Source organism: Rhinolophus sinicus, chromosome 2, assembly GCF_057876585.1.
Source record: "Rhinolophus sinicus isolate RSI-liver-muscle chromosome 2, RSI-T2T, whole genome shotgun sequence".
NCBI lineage: Eukaryota > Metazoa > Chordata > Mammalia > Chiroptera > Rhinolophidae > Rhinolophus > Rhinolophus sinicus.
The window spans coordinates 177,701,654-177,713,815 of NC_142502.1; the positions used below are offsets into that span (position 1 = coordinate 177,701,654).

The 12,162-nt window shown below is 43.1% G+C and overlaps 1 long non-coding RNA gene and 1 pseudogene across 1 annotated transcript in view; one reads left to right on the forward strand and one right to left on the reverse strand.

Annotated features, from left to right (window-relative positions):
* Positions 1 to 12,162, reverse strand: part of LOC141571510 (uncharacterized) — a 104,112-nt gene that overhangs the window by 76,136 nt on the left and 15,814 nt on the right. The gene's annotated exons all lie outside the window — the stretch shown is intronic.
* On the forward strand, positions 1,799 to 8,400 carry LOC109455613 (ubiquitin domain-containing protein 2 pseudogene; annotated as a pseudogene).

Sequence of the window (12,162 nt, forward strand, 5' to 3'; positions counted from 1 at the left end):
TCTAACGTCCCTCTAAACTCCATTCTCAGATAGGGTCACTCAGGAAAGAGTCAAAAACTTAATGACTGATAATTAATGTCTGACCCCTGCCAGGCAGAGCTACCTTTTAACAAAGGCTTTAGCTCAATGGAGTGAAGGGCTAAGGGTGGGGTGTCAGACATGCTAATACAAAGTGTTGCCCCTTCGTTTGCTTCATTGGCTTTCAAATCTCCTAAGACTAGGAGAGCAAGGGATTTCTAATAGCCAGTAAGATGATGGGGAGACACACTCAGAACTCCAGGTGCCCCAGCTGCCTGCTGGTGGTGCCTGCAAGAAACACAGGGCTGTAGACACCAAGCCTGATCTCTTCAGTAGAGGTACTGCTGGCGGGGCTGGGGGTGGAGCAGAACCCTTGCAGTGCATCTCAGGCTCTTCCTTACCTACGCAGCCCCTCTTCTGCTGACACTAACGGGCAGCCAGCCTGACAACCCAGGAGGGGAATCCTGTTCTCCACGTTGGGCAAGGCTTTACCCTTTCTCCCCTCCAGTCTCCTGGCCCCCAGAGCTGTACAGTTTGACTCAGTTCATAGTTCTGAGCACCTCTCTCTCATTACACCCTGACCTATAATCGTGCAGTCAGCCTCTTCCTTCCTCAGAAAGGTACACAGCAGGCCCCTGTCCCTTCAGGAAGCACCAGCAGGCTTTCTTTTGTCTGACGTCTACATTTCCTCTCCTTCCTTTCTGGACTGGGAGGACTCCAGTTAAAATGTCTAGAAATTCTTTCTCTGGTTCTTATTCTGCTCTCTGGCTTCACTAAGGAAAGGGAATTATAAAAAGGAAAAACAAAACTGAGGGTTTCATTGTCAGGCAAAATGCAAACACATTGAAGGAAGGGCCTGAGAATCCCTATGGAGCCCTCAGACTAGAGGGGAACAAACAAAGAAAAAACACTTCAATACAACATGGGAAATGCTGTAACGGATACACACTGCGAGAGGAGGGACGGACTGCGCAGACAGTGGCAGTGGGAGGTAGGGACGCCTACACAGAGCAGCTATCACCTGTCCTCATAACTAAATAACATAACGTCCCCAACGGAGAAACATTGGCCTGTTTCAATGGCACCACTAGTTTAGGGGATGGTTTTATCTCCCATCATATACATGACTTCAAACGTCATTATTACTTAGTAGTATACAGCGCTGCTTTACTAGAAAATCAAAGTTTTGAACTGGCTTTCCATGAAATTCAAGAGGTAAAATGTAACTGACAAAATGTAAAGTTTTTGTTGTAGTTGTTTTTCTTTTGGTCCAAATGATGCTCTACTTTCTTAGCTTTCTCAGTCTGTCGAACTTTACCCTGGATGAAACATCATCGGATTCCAGATAAAGTTCTACCACCACCCACGGTCACTAATGTCTCCGTGCCATCATGTTTTTCACAGAAATCTTGGCCAAGTTACTTTATTTCACACCAGCTATAGCAAAGTTGGGCGATTACCTAATGCACCCCAAAAATTGATGTGACAAGAGTTTAGGGACCTGCCCTGATGATATCACGGCTGTGGTCATCTCATGTTATTATCCTCTCCAGCTAAACCTCCTTAACCTAGTTAGCGGCTCCCTGGCCTTTCCCTTTAAACTCCTGCAGTGATCTTACTACACTTAGTCCAAGGTGTTGCTTTGTTTTGTTTTCACAGGACACTTCTGCGTTCCAAATAACTTTTTCCCTTTTAGCTAAATCAAGCAGCAAAGCTGCCCGAGGTGCATTCGTTTGGGATGTTCTCCATTCACAGATTCAGCGTGTAATAATCCAAGATCATGGGGATTCTGATCAATGAGGCATTGCCCTATTTTAAATTAGAAGTGGAATCAGACAGACCAGATAGCGCCTGCTCCTTCCAGCACTTCACACTAAGTTTTTCTGGGGCGGCTGTGACCATCATGATACAAAGCAAGTACTCTGGAAGTATCGGAGAGGCGGAGATGAAAAGGAGATACGGGAAGACTGGAGAGATGGGGGTAGCGCTGGACCTTTAAGGCTGAGTAGGATTTCACAAAGTTTAGAACAAGAGAGAGGCCCTCCCCAGTGAGAAACAATGGCTTGAGCTTGGAGCTGAGCTGCCGGTGGGCAGCCAGTTGGCTCAGTTGGTTAGAGTGCAGTGTTCATAATACCAATGTCACTGGTTCGGTTCCCACATGGGCCAGTGAGCTGCGCCCTCCCACAACCACACAGAAAACAACGACTTGACCTGGAGCTGATTGGTCCTGGAAAAACACACTGTTCCCCAATAAAGAGAGAGAGAGACAGAGAGAGAGACAGTGAGCAAGAGAGAGAGAGAGAGAGAGAGCGAGAGAGAGAGAGAGAGAGAGAGAAAAGCCCTCCAAGAAAATGGAACACTTGAGCAAGACATCATGTAAGAGAAAGGCCTATTTAAAAAAAAAAAAAAAAAAAAGTGAGTGTTGCTGGAGATTGAGCTTCTGGGGTGGGGTATAGAAGCAGGGGAAGCTAAGCAATTGGGACAGAGTCAGAACGTGTAGATTTGGGATGGTGAGCTGGGTGTGGACTTTATTCTGGATGGATTCCAATAATAAAAGTGAGAGGTGTGAGAGGTTTTGAAAACTTTAATTAGGACACCAGCTGCAGAGAGGAAGAGGAGGGGAAAAAGAAACTTCGTAGCCATCAAATTGATCAGATTGAAGTCAGGTTGGATATGGGGACGTAGTGGTAAAGTGTTGGTATGAAGAAGAAGAAAAAGCCAAAGACTGGACAATCTATATCAAAATATTCTCCCAGTGCAAGGTCCCAGAGAAGCATTCAAACACTCATTGAAGTTCATGGTTCCAGGATTTGGAGTAGCGGCTGATGACATGGTCAGGAAAAGGAAATTGAGCTTTTGGGGGAAGATAGTGGGATAGATGATGGACATGTATTTGAGGTGCTTTGGAGACATGCGGGGGAGATGACCAATTGGCATTGGACATACAAATCTGGAACTCAGGAGAGAGATCTGGGATAGGCAGGAAAGTGTCAGCTTTTAGAGCAGAGTTGAAACCACAAAAATAAATGGTATCTCCCAGGAAGAATGTACAGAAAGGAACAGAGGCAAGGTGGGTCCTTGGGGAGCACTAATATTTGCTGCTGGATGGCCTGCTTTGCGAAGTCAATGCATTGTGCCCACCATTAGCCCATCTTATCTCCAGAGCCGCGCACAGTCCTGGCAAAGGAGCAGGTACTCAATAAACGTTAGTTGAGTAACGGAATGATAATTGAAGGAGCAGGTAGACTGCACTTCTTCAGAGATAGGGACATAGTTGTTGAGCATCAACTATGTGCCAGATACGTACTGGCTTTACTTGTTGTTTCTCCTTGAAGAGAATAAAATGATGTCACCCAAAGCATCACAAAGCTGAACAGTCCAGCTTTATAGCGACCTCAGCTTTTGAGGTGTCTGCAACTCCCATGCCTCCCCATTGGCTCTTTCCTGCCCTCAACATTTTTGTGTTTATTCTCTACTTAAGGAGTCAGGGGGAAATGAAACTCCTTGGAACTTGGAATACTCGTAACTTTGTCTTCCATAAAGAGAATTCTCAGATAACCAGAAACCTTGTGGTTCTTCTAGGACTGTCGCGTTTGTTCATTTAATTGATTAATTCATTTCCTAAGAGCCAGTGTTGCCTAATATGTGGGAAGAAGATATGGCTTACCCCACAAGAAGCTTAACCTACAGTTAAAATGTGTGTGTGTGTGTGTGTGTGCACGCATGGGTGTGAATATTTAGCTGTAACAATCTGTAAGCACTGTGTTCTGTGGGCACACACAGAAGACTAAGACAAATTCTGTCTTACAAGTGGGAGTGTAGGTGGAAGATCACGGAGGTCTTTACAAAAGAAAAGATACAAAAACAGAACCCTGAAAGCTAAATAGATATTTTGGGGGATGTTTTGGTTTGTGTTTTTTCCAGGCACCAGGGGCCAGTGGGAGCAAAGATGACAAGATACAAGAGGGCGTGAGTGTAGACTGCTTGAAAAGGTGGGAGATAAAGCTGGAGTGATACCCCAGAAGGCGTTTAAAAGAGGGTGACATGACTGGATTTGTGCCTAGGGAAGACCTTTCTGTCAGCCAGTGTGGACAGTGAATGAGAGCCTGGAAAGATGCCTGAAGACAGACCTTTATGGCAAGGCACCTTTCTTTCCATCCTCTTCTCTGCCTCACAAAGGCCTCAGGAGGGCTGAATTTTGAAAAGTGACTTTTGTAAATGGGATGAACCGTTAGACGAGGTTGTAGACCTAAGTGTGTGCATCAATGCACACACTTTACAGCCAGCAGAATTCAGAGAGGGTACAGACATGGGGTGGGAGGGAATGAGTATGAGGTTGCTCAAGAAAGGAATTCAATAACTTGGTCAAATTTGTACTGATAAGTCTTGATTTATTGTAAATAAGATTTCTTCCAACCATTATTAGGTTTACACTTAGCTTCCTAAAGCCCCTTCTGTGATCTAAAAGAGCTTGCTTTATGTGTCAACACTGGCCCTGGCTCCATCCCCAGCCCCAGCCCCAGGCCCAGCCCCAGCCACAGGGGAAATGCAAAGCTCTTTGAACTTTGAGGGACCCAAAGAAAGAGTGCCTCAACTTGGCATAGCTTCTCTCACCAGGCTTCACTCTTAGTAACTTGCATTTTAACAGCTCTGTTAACACAGATCATCATGCTATGAAATTCAAGTGGGATTTGCAAAGGACTCCTTGGAATATGGTTTAATCACCTCATCAAGATTCAAGAGATTTACTATCCGAAACCATTTTTTGAAGTGCTGATTTAATTGCTGTTGTAGTTAACTGCCGTTCACACATGTGCTTTAAGCATTTTGTACATATGTAACCAAATGAACGAGAGACTGCATTTCTAGAGTAATTTTTAGGAGCCAAGACACAAGAATGGGGATTTTATTCTACAATTCAAGACTCACAAGCCCTAGCGTGTCTGGCAAGAGGCAGAAAGCACAGCCATGCAAAGGACTGTCATTTGCAGCCCTAGGAAACTTCTTCTACCCGTTCGTTTTCTCTCCAAGAATAAAAATGCATTCTCGATCTGAGCCTTGGAAAGTGATTTCTACCCCACAGTGTATGATGGTGTTGGGCCAGGATCTGAGTCAGGAAATTTTCAGACAATGATACCAGCCAATGAGGCCTCCTGAGTCCCATCTAGTCCTTCTCTTATTCTCAACATCTCCTCTCCCCTGGCCTGCAACTGAAGCCCCAGAGGGAGGTTTCTAAAATGTCCTGGTAAGCAGAAACCCGCACTGGCTATCCAGAGCACTGCCACCAAGCCACTTGGTGCAAAGTAAGGAGGAGACATGTCTCCTCGAGGGGGCGCCGTGGGGCGGGGGCCGCTGGGGCTGGGTGGCGGGGCGGCGCAGGAGGGTGCAGGGCTCTCTGAGACGCGGGCGTGCGGGGCTGTGGCGGGGTGAGGCGGGCGCTTCTGTGCGAGGGAGATGTGTCACTCCAGGCCTGACAGATCAGAGCCAGAGGCGAGGGAGGCGCGTAGGCCCGGCCCGCAGGGGGGCGGCCCAGGGGCTGCGGTAGAAGTGGGCGCGGAGGAAGGGGCCTAGCCAAGGCGGTGGGTGGCGCGGCGAGGGGGTTGGAGGCTGGGCCGGGGCCTGCGAGTGGACCTCCGCGCTTGTCCCCAGCTCCGCAGCACCTGAGGAGACTGAGGCGGCGGTGGGCCCGGGACCAGCGCCGGGAGTGGAGGACAACGTGCTGGGGGTCCCCAGGGGGGGTGTGTGTGTGCGCGCCCCGCACGACTCCTCCGGCAGCCTCAACGAGAACTCAGAGGGCACTGGAGTTGCCTTAGGTCGTAACCAGCCTTTGAAAAAGGAGAAACCCCAACGGAAAAGTGATTATCCCATGACGGATGGACAACTGCTCAACCAGAGGGATAAGTTTTGAGACACTGCGCCAGCTTTTGAAGGCCATGAAGAGATTTGAGATCCCTGAAGGCTGCAGCACATGCTTTTGAGACCAGCGATCGTGAACTGGCACAAGCGATCACCGATGGTGCAAACGTCACATTACCACGCGGTGCTCTTACAGAGTGCCACGAGGACCTGGGAAACGCATACCAGCGTCCACTCTATTGCTTGGCACCACCAAGCAATATGACAGAGGAAAAGGGCGACACAAAGACTCTGGGTGTCCCTGAGCCACCTCCCAATTCTGGATACGAATGTCAGCTCCGTTTGTGCCTTTCCACGGGCAAAGACCTCAAACTCGTGGTCTGTGCACAGGTATATTAATAGTAACGCCACCTGAAGAGGCAGCCCGGCCTGGCAGAAGGAGTGCTCAGCGGTGGTTGTTTTCCGGCAGACCTCTCACTGACAAAATGAAGTTAAAAGAGCTAAAGATCCCAAAGGACTATGTTGTACAGGTTATAACGAGCCAACCTTTGCAAAATCCAGCACCAGTTGAGCTGGCCCTCCTGGCTGGTGCCCAGGTCCCTCCCGCTCCTTTTTCTTTTTGTTTCCTACTCAATGGCGTGAAATTTATTTTCACTGCTCTGAATTCTGGACGAATGGATTTAGTTCTGAGGAATTCCCAGCGAAAAATTCCATCTGTGATGAAGAGTAACAGAAATAATCAATAAAACACACAGAGCTAGCCTTCGAGCCTCATGTAATTACAATTTCCAATTTGAGGGGCAGTTAAGAAATGGATAGCCATTTATTTTAGAATACCCAGCAACTCGGTGAGGCTGTATTTAAATAACTTGGACTGTAAATAGAACAGGGCCTCTGTGAACAGCACCAAGCACCTTGTGAATACAGAGTTTTTATAAAAACAAATCAAATGTAATTTCCAGAAATCATCAATAAGTTATAAAACTTGAGCTTTTTAAAATGCAAACTGGACAGAGCAGCATTTGAGGCTTGCTTCTATTCTGACCTTAATTCTTTGATCAGTTAATATTTAGTCAAAAGGATTAGAGACTGGCAAACTGTGTTTCATTATTGCTTTCCCCATCCCCAGATGTTGAGCTCTTTATTTACATTCACACTAAGTTTTGGTGCCTTCGAGCACATTGGTGGCAGGCATCCTTCTGGAAGACTAGGCAACAATTCAGTCAATGCAATCAGATCTCTGATCTTCAATGGATACTCAGTTGAAATCTCTTGTCCTCTTGCTGCAGAGGTATTTTGAAATGTCTCCATACTGAAGTTGTTTTCATGTCCAGGCTTAGATGGTCAGTACTATATAATACCTTAATTGTTCTCCCTACGCTGCTTGGAACTTTTCAGAACTAACTGTGCCCCCAAATACATGGATACTGGGCCAGAAAATGCAATGAATCAAGTATAGCTATTCCCAATGTAGGTTAATAATTATCTCTTCTCCCCCAATGTGCAGGGTGTAAGGAAAAGCCATTCTATCTGTGCCTGAGAGAACTGTGTCTATTTTCACTCTTTTAGAGAAAATTTCAACTTACATTTTACTAATGTGAAAGATTTACTGATGTCACTTAAACATCAGCAATGAGACCAACTGGTGAAATGTTGCTTTATGATATAGTGCTTTCCAGGTCACTGTTACTTTAATTATGGTGGATGACAGTTTTCCTCTCATCTTTCCTAGCAAACAGGCAAATTAAGAACCATCTGCAAATTTGAAAAATCCGGTGTGATAACCTGATTCCTTTGTACTATGACTGGAATAAAGCTGCTGAGGATATTTAATTTGGAGCCTTTTCAAGGTTGGTTCCAATGTGGGGTTTACCACATGATCACTGTACCCCTGAGAATCTGCTAATATGAGATGGGAAAGTGGAGGAAGGAGGCACTTAGGCAGTTTGCAGTTGGGAAATAAACCTCCACACCTATTTAGATGTGAAGCACCATTATTAATTTCAATGGCAAAATGAAACTGTTTATTAGTTTAAGTGTAATGTTTAAAATAGTGTTAAACTTCCTATAGCATGTTAGATATAACTGGTCATTATAACAGGTCATGTTTCTGAGACCTTTAACTACTTCTCTTTTTAATGCAACTATTTTAAAGTTGTGGCTACATTTAATTTAGGTTTGCTGATAATTGAATCTAAATTCAAGAGGATACAGTAGCATTAATGCCAAAGGAGTATTTTTATATATGGAGGTTGAGGTATGTGAGGGTATTTCAATATAATGCCCTGTCAGCGAAAAGGTTTTGTTAATATGTGTGCCACATTGAATAGCAACATCTCTCAAAGTTTGTCAACTGGAAAAAAAGAAGTGTTCAAATCTGTTTTTTCTTAAATAAATTTGGCTTTATCATAATAATCTGTGGTTGGTAAAAGGTCTTTTTGTTTGTTGAGGATTTGAGCTCTCTTAAGAGTTTATTTTAAAGGAGCATATACTTTGAATAACAATTTTTTGGGCGTGTTTAACCTAGGTAAGAAAACCATGGTGATTTTAATTGTAAATAGATTGGTATAAGATCAGACCAATACTTGATGTGTACAATTTTAGTATGTAGGGTGCTTATGCTTTTTATTTTTTAAAAAAGTTCAATTTTTCTCTTTATCTTTGCCTTTATTCTGGTTTTTTAATTGCTACTCATCTCTACAATAAGGGTAATATGCCTCGTTTTAATAAAACCTCTAAAAAGGTTTTCCTCCTTTATAAAACCTCAGCTCAATAAAAACCAAGTTCGTTATCACCAGAAAAAGAGAGAGAGAGAAATGCCTCTTGTAGGAGAACTCCCAGCAAAGTCTGAAAGGACTGGTGATTTCACTGCATGTGGGGAGATATGCTAAGGGTCTCTCCAGTAAGGTGAAAATGACCCACCTAACCAGTAGAGACAATGTTACCATTTATTCCCCCCAAGGGCTTTGTCATTCCACAAAGCTTACTTTCACTTTATATTTGAATTTTTTAAAAATTAAGGCATCCCTCCCCCAAGAAATCTGTTCCGATGTTCATCAAACTTATTACATTTAAAAAGATTTTTAATATAAACCTATCATTTGTAACAACCTATGAAATTAAACTCATTTCCCTTTTTCTTTCTTCCTGTGCTTTAAGTCTTATTTTCTTCCCATGTTGTAATAGGAAAGAGCACTGGATGAAATGCCAAAAATGCTGAAAACCTTACGAAGGCCCGTTAACCCTTCAAAGGTTCAGCTTTCTCTCCCTTCCAAGGACACAGACACTTTCTAAGCCACTTGTCTCACAAGACTGCTGTGAGCTTCAGACAGGAGCCACGTCTGTGAAAGCCATCCAAAACCCACCATGAGCCACAGCAAAGAAAGGGAGCTTAAAATGTTCCGGAGATATTTCACAGGAAATACTATGTAGTTTTGATGTACTGAGTTTCCTTTGATATTATCCATAATTTTGGCCCTCAAATAGTTCCCATTGTTAGAATTAATTTAATAATAATCTGACGGCTGCCTGAGCTTCCTGCAGTATTTACAGCCCATTATGAAGACAACTTTCTCACCTGGGAACAAAAGACTTTCATGGGTTTTATTCCATATTAAAATGTATTTAAACAATATAGGATCAGATCATCATTGACACCACTTCTGATCGAAGAAATCTGCCACCATGTCCTCATGTCCTGTCTATTGCTGTGGACTGTTCTTTCTGTCCCTCTCTGCTGATTAAGCACTCTGCGTGCTGCTAGCTGCAGAGACCACACAGCTGCTGGGAACAAGGAAGTGAGTCAAGGAGGAAATGAAGGAGCAGCACGCTTTATAGGTTGTCAATTTTAGGAGGATGTTGTGGGGAAATTTTTTCTTTTTCTTTTTTAAGCAACGCTTCTTTTCAGATTCCCACACTTCATCATTAAGAATCACAATGATTTTCAAAGTGTGCCTTTGGCAGGGAAGGTTATGTTTGGTCTGGTAAAAATTCTAGCACTTTTCTCTTTGAACCAACAGCTCATCTAAAACCTTTTACCAAATCCAGAATATAAGAGAATTTATGATGAAGTTTGGAGCATAGGAGACCCAAAAATCAATTGATAGAAAACTAAGCTTTTCTTGGTTGGAACCTGTAGTAAAATATTTTGCAGTTATATATAAAAGTGCTCAGAGAAATGTCTGTGGAGTTGAATTCAAAATCTCCAACTGCCAGGAACAACAGTTGCACTAGGTTTGGTCCAGGAACATATATTGAGACTAAAAAGAGAGATTTTCCCAAAATCTAAGTTTTGTTTCTTCTGTAATATTGCTAATAAATGGAAATACTACTATGTGAAATCCTGGCACTATATATATATATATATATATATATATATATATATATATATATATATATATATATAACAGCTATGTATATATAATGAATGTGGACTACTATGTCTTGTTAATTCTAGGTCACAGAGAAAGTAGTATAGGTACTGTCTAAAAGTTGATAATCTAATGAAATACATTTGTGCATTGATAAGGACTACTTAAACAATTCTAACTTAATAATATTCTTTGGATTTCACTTCTCAAACAATTATTTTTAATTCTGAATATTATGCTCTATTTGGGCTCATATGTTGAGGACATTTTGAATTGTCTTAACATTTGCTAATCATGTAAAGAATTCAAGCACCATATTTTCAAATTAAGTTTGCCTTTGTTTAAGGTCTTTCCTTTAAAAATGTATGGATTCAGCTAAGTAACCTATATTTTATTGTATAGTAAGCAAACAGAGAAAGAAGCTTTTAGAAAAAGTTAGAATGCACCATTTTCTTTTTTAAGAGCTTTAAAAGAAACAAGTATGATAAGCCAAAAGCAAGTTACCAAAAGTATTGACATGTTGTAAGACTATGGGTTTAGGAACTGGGTAGCTAAACTATATTGTCTTCTTCAAGGGCTGAAGAGGTTAGCGTACTTCTGTTTCCATCATGTTTGACTCAGTGATCTGAATGACCCTCCTGGTAAACACCACTGTAATTGCTGGATAAAATATTTTCAGTTCTTTTTAAAAATTAGTAACTAACTTGACAAAAAGGTAAAGAATCTTCAGAAGAAGAAAAAAATGGGAATTAAATGAATACCAAAGTCAGCTTAATGAAACCACGTAAGTACTAGAACAAAACACAGGTGAGTTCCACTTTAACTTCAATGTAGAAAAAAAACTTCATTACTGTAACTCAAAATCCAGAGGCAATAAAACTAGGAGAAAATATTTGTAACAAGCATTACAGATAAAGAGCTAATATCTCTAATTCTAAAGAAGTTTTAAATTTGAGGAGAAAAAAAAGACCACGTGCTTTACCATTGCCCTTATAAAACTCGGCAAAACACAGACAATCCACAAAAAGAGATACAAAAATGGCCCTAAAGCATATGAAAAGATGTTTATCCTCACTCGTAATAAGACAAATGCAAGTTAACACTACACTGAAATACCATTTTTTAGGCAATAGATTGGCAAAAAAGCAAGTGTGGAGGATGGGGATCCAAGATGGCGGAGGAGATAAACGCTGTGCTTGTCTCATCCCATGAACGCATTAAAATTACAACTAAATTATAGAACAATCAACCTGGAGAACCATTTGAAGTCTAGCTGAACAGAAGTTTTGTAACTAAAGATATAAAGACGCCATGTTGAGATTGGTAGGAGAGTTAGAGACGCGAAACAGGCTGGTCCCAAACCTCTGTGTGGAGGTTGAAAATCAGGAGGGATATCTCAGGCATGGAGGTTCCCCCAAGAGGAGCGAGGGACCCAAGCCCTACACTGGGCTCCCCAGCCCAGAGTGCTGGTGCCAGAAAGAGGAGCCCCCACAACATCTAGCTGTGAAACAGTGGGAATTCAGACCATCTGGGTAGGATGGAAAGCTGCAGGAAACCCAGACGTCCTCTTAAAAGGCCCGCGCAGACACTCACCCTAGGCTGCGGCAGAGGGACGGTGACTCTGGAGGCATCAGAGACATATAGGGAGGGTTGTGTAACTTCGGGGTGAGGACTGGAGGGACAGTCCCCATTTTCCCTGGGTGGGGCTGTCTTCCGGTGCAGCCAACAGGCGGGCGCCATTTTCCCTGTGTTGAGTCCGCCCCCACAGGTCCAAACTGAACCTGATTGGCCTGGTGAGCTCCATTGCTCCACGCTGCTGAGAACTCACCTCACCCAACTTGCACCACCAGAGGCTTTATCAGTGAAACTTATGGGAGCCGGCAGGTCACAGCTGGTCTCAGAGTGTCCTGGATTTTTG